The 7,272-nt window shown below is 37.8% G+C and overlaps 1 long non-coding RNA gene across 1 annotated transcript; it reads left to right on the forward strand.

Annotated features, from left to right (window-relative positions):
- Window positions 1-147: 147 nt before the first annotated feature.
- LOC135204846 (uncharacterized) lies at window positions 148-2,520 on the forward strand. Its single transcript, XR_010312349.1, has 2 exons — window positions 148-318; window positions 2,401-2,520. It is a non-coding gene; the product is annotated as an uncharacterized LOC135204846 (long non-coding RNA).
- Window positions 2,521-7,272: the final 4,752 nt, after the last annotated feature.

The raw sequence follows: 7,272 nt of genomic DNA on the forward strand, positions 1-7,272 counted from the left end.
CGCTTTGCCGATATATCCGTTTTGAACTCGTGGAACAGAAAGTGTGCAGCAACAGAAAGGACATTAATAAGTGATATTTCATTTCTGTCATTATCTTTTTGCAGGTCGTGGCCAACTCCTGGGATCCCAAGTTGGGGAGCGAAGGAGGCTACCTTCAGGATCAAACTAGGGACAAACGAGTGTGGAATCGAATCCTTCGTCATTGCCTCCCGTGCCAAACTTGCGAACGTCATGTACGGCCTTGAAGGGGACTATTAGTACCTTGGGCCATTATTTGTTCCAGAGGCCACCTTCAGTTCATTATTTATGCAGTAACAAGTATGAAAGGCCATCATTAGCTTCATCAACATAATTATTCCATGTATTTTTTTAATCCCTTTTTCATGTTTTGAAGATAATTCCTTTAGAATTCATTTAATTTATAAAAAAATATCAACAAAGCTCTTATTTATATTTTGTTTCTGGGAGGTCGTCCACCACGAGCTTTATTAATATTAATTTTGGTTGCAGGTCCACAAAAATATTGCATGTGAAGTATAAAGTCTTTAATAGATTATGTCATAATTTTCGACACTGAAAATTGTGCCCATTATTATTATTATTATTATTATTATTATTATTATTATTATTATTATTATTATCACTGGGGGTTCTCTTCGCTAACTTTTATATGGGCACCGTGGAGGAACGGGTCTTCGCCAGGATGCAGCAACCCCGCAGATATGGACGTTATATTGACGACATCTTTGTGCAAGTCGACGCCGAGGATGAGGTAGAAGCCCTCCGTCAAGCATTTTCAGCAGTGTAGTGTGCTGAATTACACAGTCGAACGCAGCTCCGACGATCGGCTCCCCTTCCTCGACGTCCTTGTAAGCAAGACGGAAGACGGTCTCCGTACTTCAGTCTACACAAAGAAAACCAATTTAGGACTTTGCCTCAACGGAGACAGCGAGTGCCCCGCCAGATTCAAAAGCACCACCGTCAGGGCCTTCGTCAGGAGGGCCCTCTCCCACTGCTCAACCTGGCAGGACACTCACCAGGAACTCGACCGCGCCTCCCAAGTACTTGTGAATAATGGGTACTCAAATAAATTAATCAGCAAGGAAGTCCGCACAGCCCTGGAGAAATGGTACGGTAGTGAGAGCCCGCAGCCCCGCCCCCAGGATAATATCAAGCTGTACTACAAAGCCTTCATGAGTTCCCATTACCGTGAAGAAGAGGACGCCATTAAGAAAATTATTTCCGATAATGTATCCCCGACTGACGACATCAAGAATATCGACCTAATCATATATTACCAGAATCGGAGGACGCGCGATCTTATTATGAAAAATAACCCCTCTCCACAGGTACGAGAACCCCTGAAGCAGACGCATGTAGTGTACCAATATACATGCCCAGTCCGCGAATGCAGCGGCGCCTACGTAGGTATGACTACCATGCGACTGTCGAAGAGACTCTCGTGCCACGCCCAAGAGGGGGCTATAAAGAATCACGCCCGCACCAAACATCACGAGGCCATCTCCCAGATGTCATCATAAAGAACACGAAGATCATCGGGAAGGCCCCTGATGCCCGTCGGTTTGCGCCTGCTGGAGGCGCTACTCATCCAGCAAATAAAACCTACTCTGAATACGACGCAGGAAGAAGTTCTCCTCCCTACGAGTATGAGAAGACCTGCCACCAACAATGACACCACCGATCATGACAACTCTATGGATGACAACGCCCCCGAACGAAGTACTCCTGCAGCCGATGGAAATCAAAGTAGCCGTGACGTCCCACAGCGTAGCGCAACGCCCATCAATGTTACAGCGCCGCTTAGGAGGTCCAGGCGGCTGCAGGATATGCTGCAACGCAACCATCGGCCCGAAGAAAGTGGCTTGAGACCTGGCTCAGGCAGCCAATGAAAACAAGACTCACCGCCACCAGCCAATAGGAGGACAAGCATGGGGCAGACCCCCTGCTGTCAACCACAAGATATAAGGAGGACGGACACCGCACCAAGATCAGTCCACCCTCAGCTTCCCAGCCCGAGGATGTCTGGCAGCTCCAGACGAAAGCTCGCTTTAAGAAAGAGAGAGAGAGAGAGAGAGAGAGAGAGAGAGAGAGAGAGAGAGAAAATCGTTAATGACTTTGATGACTATGGTATCATAGTTTATCTGTAAAATTCAAATATATACACCTATTTTGACCCTGTATTTTACCATGACCTCTATAGGCGCTCTACTAGCCTGTTTAAGTAGCACTGAAAAAGCCGCTATTCGCAAAATAGAGAAGAATCTCTACAAGTGTAACGCTGCTGAAGTAGCCATTACTTTTAATAAAGTATGCTTGAGAGAGGGTCTGCTTCCTAAGTATTATTATTATTATTATTGTCGCGAATTATTTGGATTCTAGCCCAGTGGTCTGTGCGATAACAAGGTCTGAAGGACTAGACTCTGCAACTCGTTGGAAGGATTGAGGAAACAAGGTTTGCAAATTTTACAAATTTATTTTAAAAAATAAACTCTAATAACACTCAACACTTTGCTCCACAGTACATATACATGTTAATTCCACGCAAAAAAAGGTTTACAGAAAACATTTACTACAAAAAATCGAAAGAATCTTAAGTGCCAAGCGGCCGTGGCAATTCTACACCCGAGAGGCAGACTGAGATAAGGAAATCAAGAATTTAAAAAAAAAAAAATCCATATAATCAGCTTATTCACTTAATGTTTGGCCATACGAACTCAAATTAGACTTCTTCATTCAAAGGATGTATTGGATACCCCGCGATGAACTTACTCTATATCATGCTAACTGAATCAAAGTAACAACCATGGCTGTGTTGGAGAAGAGAAAAGCGATCTGCCTTACCTGTTCTTTGATGCCTGGGAAGCAAATGAACGCTATCTATATCATTGCATTCAAGCACAACTTTCGTGACGTCATGGTATGCCAATACATGACGCTTTACTCTATTGCGTCTTATCTTTATGCGTTGACTGCAAGATATGTTAATTCGTATTAAGGTGAATGACGAACTCTAGTTTTACATGCTGCTTTGATGCAACTTGAGCAAACTCAAAGGATTTCCTCGTATACGAAGGTTTTCGCTGTGCGTGTTTCCTTTCTTTTCATCTTCTATACATGGTTAATTTTGTTTTAGAATTTGATATGACATATAAACTTGGTAGCAGATTATTTCGCTCTCCTCCCCAACATAGTTTTATCAGAGTCAACTACATATTTACATACTCGTGGTTTGAGTCACGTAGACACTTGCCTCTAGAGCATTTATTAACAAAATGAAATGTAAATTGTCTGCTTTTAAAATGTAATTTCCTAAGGATTTCCTTCTCAAAGCTGAGTCTTGTGAAAAAGAAACTGTATAGAAGGCTTAGCAGTACATCCCAAGAAAAACTCAAGGGTTTCCTGGATGATAGGATACCCTTAGAAAGATTCATTGATATTGTAGAATACGAGTATCATCAAGCTACCATAAATGGAGATGTTACCAACGTTGAGTTTTTTCCTGCTAATCATTGCAATTCTGAACCACAGCCTATAGTAAATTTGTAATGCAAATACAACCACAGAATTGCAAGATCTGAAGAAGCAAATTAGTGATATGTCTAACAAATTAAAGAAGTTTAGTAAGAATAAAGAAAACAATCAGTATTGTGTTTACTGTAATGTCAGAGATCACAAACTTTTGAATGTCCACATAACACTCCAGGAGGTGTCTGTTTTGATTGTCACAAACCAAATTCAGTTCAATTCAGTTGAGATTAGTAGTTCCTTAGAACTTGTCAGGTCACCTGGTATATGCAAAACAATTGATGCTATTGAAAACCTGTTCGATTGGGCTTCATTGCGTATAGATGTTACCAAATATGTAAGTGAATGTGTTATGTGCCAAAAAAATAAAGCCTGTAGGTCTTTATAACAATAGTTCCAAGAATTGCCTCCTGTAACAAAGCCTTAAGCGAATCAGTCTTGATTTAACTGATATGCTATCTGGTGCAAATGGTCATAGATATGTTTTGACTGTTATTGATCATTACAGCCGATACTTTAAGTTCTATCCATTGTGAAGTAAGTCTACAGAGGAAGTAAGCTAAAACTTCCTTGGCTATTTGAATGACTGGTACCTTTGACAGTCTTTCTTGATAATGGTGCTGAATTCACCTCAAACAGGTTTAGACAATTATGCCATGAATATAAGATAAATGCTGATTATATTACCCCACATTATCCACAAGGAAACAGTGTAAGTGAATGATTGATTAGAACCAAAAAAACAGTACGAAATGTGATGCGTAAAGGACATCTGTTTTAGTGGCCTAAATACTTAGGTGAAACACAGCGTGTGCTAAATTCTGCTGTGCATACCACTTTTGATGAACAACCTCATTATATATTTTTCTCTTGTGAAGCCCCTAGACAAGTGACTAGTTTGTTGCCCACAATTATGGATGATGTAGAAGACACTCCCATTGCAATGGTTCACGAAATAATGCAGAAACTCATAGAGAGATGGCCAATAAGTATCAAGCAATAGCCAATCAAAAGAGGAAAAATGAGAAAGAGGATGAAAACTCTCTAGAGTGGGTTGAAAATGAAAATGTGATTCCTAGCACTAGTAAGAAACTAAACCCTAGATGGTGCGGTCCATATGTAGTAAGCAAAGTGCTTAGAGATGGTGCCAAGTATGAGTTGAAAAACATGTTTGACCAAACCATAATTGAACATGCTGCTGACAAAGTGAAACCCTTTATAGGACAAGAACAGTGGTTAGTGAAAATGCAGGAAATGGAAGATATCACTCCTGATGAATGAAAGTGCACAAACCAGAGGTGTTAATGTAATGATAAATAATATTAGATAGGGTACCGTAAAATCATAAAAGAGAGAATAATCAGAGTACAGTGACCATAACTAAAGAGGGACAGAGAGAGACAGAGATAATTTGTCCTTGTTACGTATTAGTCACAGGACGTGAACGAGACGGGCAGTCACAACAATTCAGAGTTCTCACCTGTGACAAGCTATGCCCTCGCACCGTAAATAGCTCAGTTCCGGTGACATCAAGAGCTCCACCCTTAAGAGGTGGAATTAGCTTTTAATCACACCCAAAGTGGGCAGTGTTGAGATAAGAGAAGGTCAGTTTTACGAATCATTGCATCGTTTGGGCGTTAGAACATCTGGAAGGGTAGCTGAACCGGGAGATCAAGAAGAGAACCAGAGTGTCGACCACAGCCAGTCGTTCAAGATAGAAGCAGAATTTCCCAGAGCTTGTAGCCTAACAAGATTAACTTAGATTCTAAACCTTAAGTTGTAACTTGTGTAAACTGTATAACTTGTATTTCTTTGCATTAGTAAAGGAAGAAAACTTTGCCATTCGTCTCACTTAAACACTCCTGAGAGACCTAAGACTACTAATCCAGAACTACCAATTAAGAAGAATAATAAAGACAGAAAAAAGAAGACAAAAACCTGGAACCAAAACGCAGATAAAGAAAGAAATAGAAGCAGGTAAGAAAAGACACAAAACTCTTCACATTAATAACATTGTTTCTCCCTCTATGTTAATAGAAGAACTGTGAGATCACTGTAATTTTTGTACTGTATTTTTGTATTTTGTGAAGAATATTTTTGTATTAGCATGTTTTAGAAGAGTTCATGTATATAACCATTATGTCAGTTTCCAAGTATAAAATCTTGTGTGTATATATATATATATATATATATATATATATATATATATATATATATATATATATATATATATATATATATATATATATATATATATATATATATATATATATATATCTACACTTACCATTCATTAATTGTTACCTCACAACAGCCAGACACCTGAACCCTCATCACAGGTACTAAACGACTGAATACTCTAAAGGCAACAGTGATCCCTTAACAACTTACCAGTATTGCAGAAAATCAGACTAAGTTCATCAAAACAGGTGTGAGGTAATCTTGTAAGTAATGAAATTAATCAAAGAGCATCACCCCATCAACAACTTTAAAATTCTAAGTATTTCCCTGATTTCAGAAGTCCAAGTACTTCCCTGGTTCTAAGTCACTTCAAATAAATTGAAGGAAAACAGATCAATTACCACCTATGTTTCTACCTAAGCTAAATATAATCATATGCAAATATACTGGTTAGAAATAAAATGCTAATAAAAATTTTAGATACAAAAATTTATTATCCAACTCAAAATTTATAAGTGAAATTCACAATATCAGGGAAAATTACTGTTACTTGAAAACAAAGTAAAGTTTAATTAATTCTTGAATCAATTAAGTAAAATTAAATCAAAATTAATTCATCACAAAATTCAAGAAAATTAATTCAATCAAAATTCAAAAATGTTAGGCAATAATTGAAATTTGGAAATTAATTCACAAGTGCTAAACAACAATAAAACTTGAAAAGAATTCTAAGCAAATGCAAATCAATTCACAAGTGTTAAATTCAATTAAATGGGCATTGATTAATTAATGAAATTGTGAATGTAAATGAAAACACAGAAAAATGTGGAAAATACCAAAATTGCAAAAAGTATTAATCACACAGAATATAAAATAAAAACACACACTTCAATAAGAAAATGAATAAATGCACAAAACATAAAAATCACTTCAAATGAAACACACACAAATAAAAAATTTGCAATGTGTAAAAATGTAAATCTTTTCACTCAAACCATTGTAACCATTAGTTATTAATTCTCTAAACCATCTTAATCAATAGTTATTAGTTTCTTACCAAACCACTGACTATTAGTTATTAGTTTTTACCAAACCATCATAACCATTAGATATTAGTTGCAACTAACAAAAATATAACACACTTTACCTTCTTGGTATACCAATTTTCTTTCTTTGCTGCAGCTTGTTTCACAAAAATAGGCACCATTACACACACTTGTAGAATGTTTGTTCAGATTCCACAAAAAGCACTAAATAAACTCTTAAGAAATATCAAATCTGAAATCTACAAGTTACGAGTGACCATTTTACTTTATGTTAATATCAATTATGGCGAGGCAGAGAGAGAGAGAGAGAGGGAGATGTCTGAACGGAACACGGTTCTAAGATGCAATGAAAACTCTTCCTTACGAAAGCTGGACAGTGGAAATGACACAAAACGTTTTGGGACACAATTCTTTCCAGAAGCTTCGAATGTGACACAACTTTACAGACAAACTGTGAAATCTGCAAGTGGCATTCGGCAAAGATGAACGTGTACGAAAC

Source organism: Macrobrachium nipponense, chromosome 47 (genome assembly GCF_015104395.2).
Source record: "Macrobrachium nipponense isolate FS-2020 chromosome 47, ASM1510439v2, whole genome shotgun sequence".
NCBI classification, from domain to species: domain Eukaryota; kingdom Metazoa; phylum Arthropoda; class Malacostraca; order Decapoda; family Palaemonidae; genus Macrobrachium; species Macrobrachium nipponense.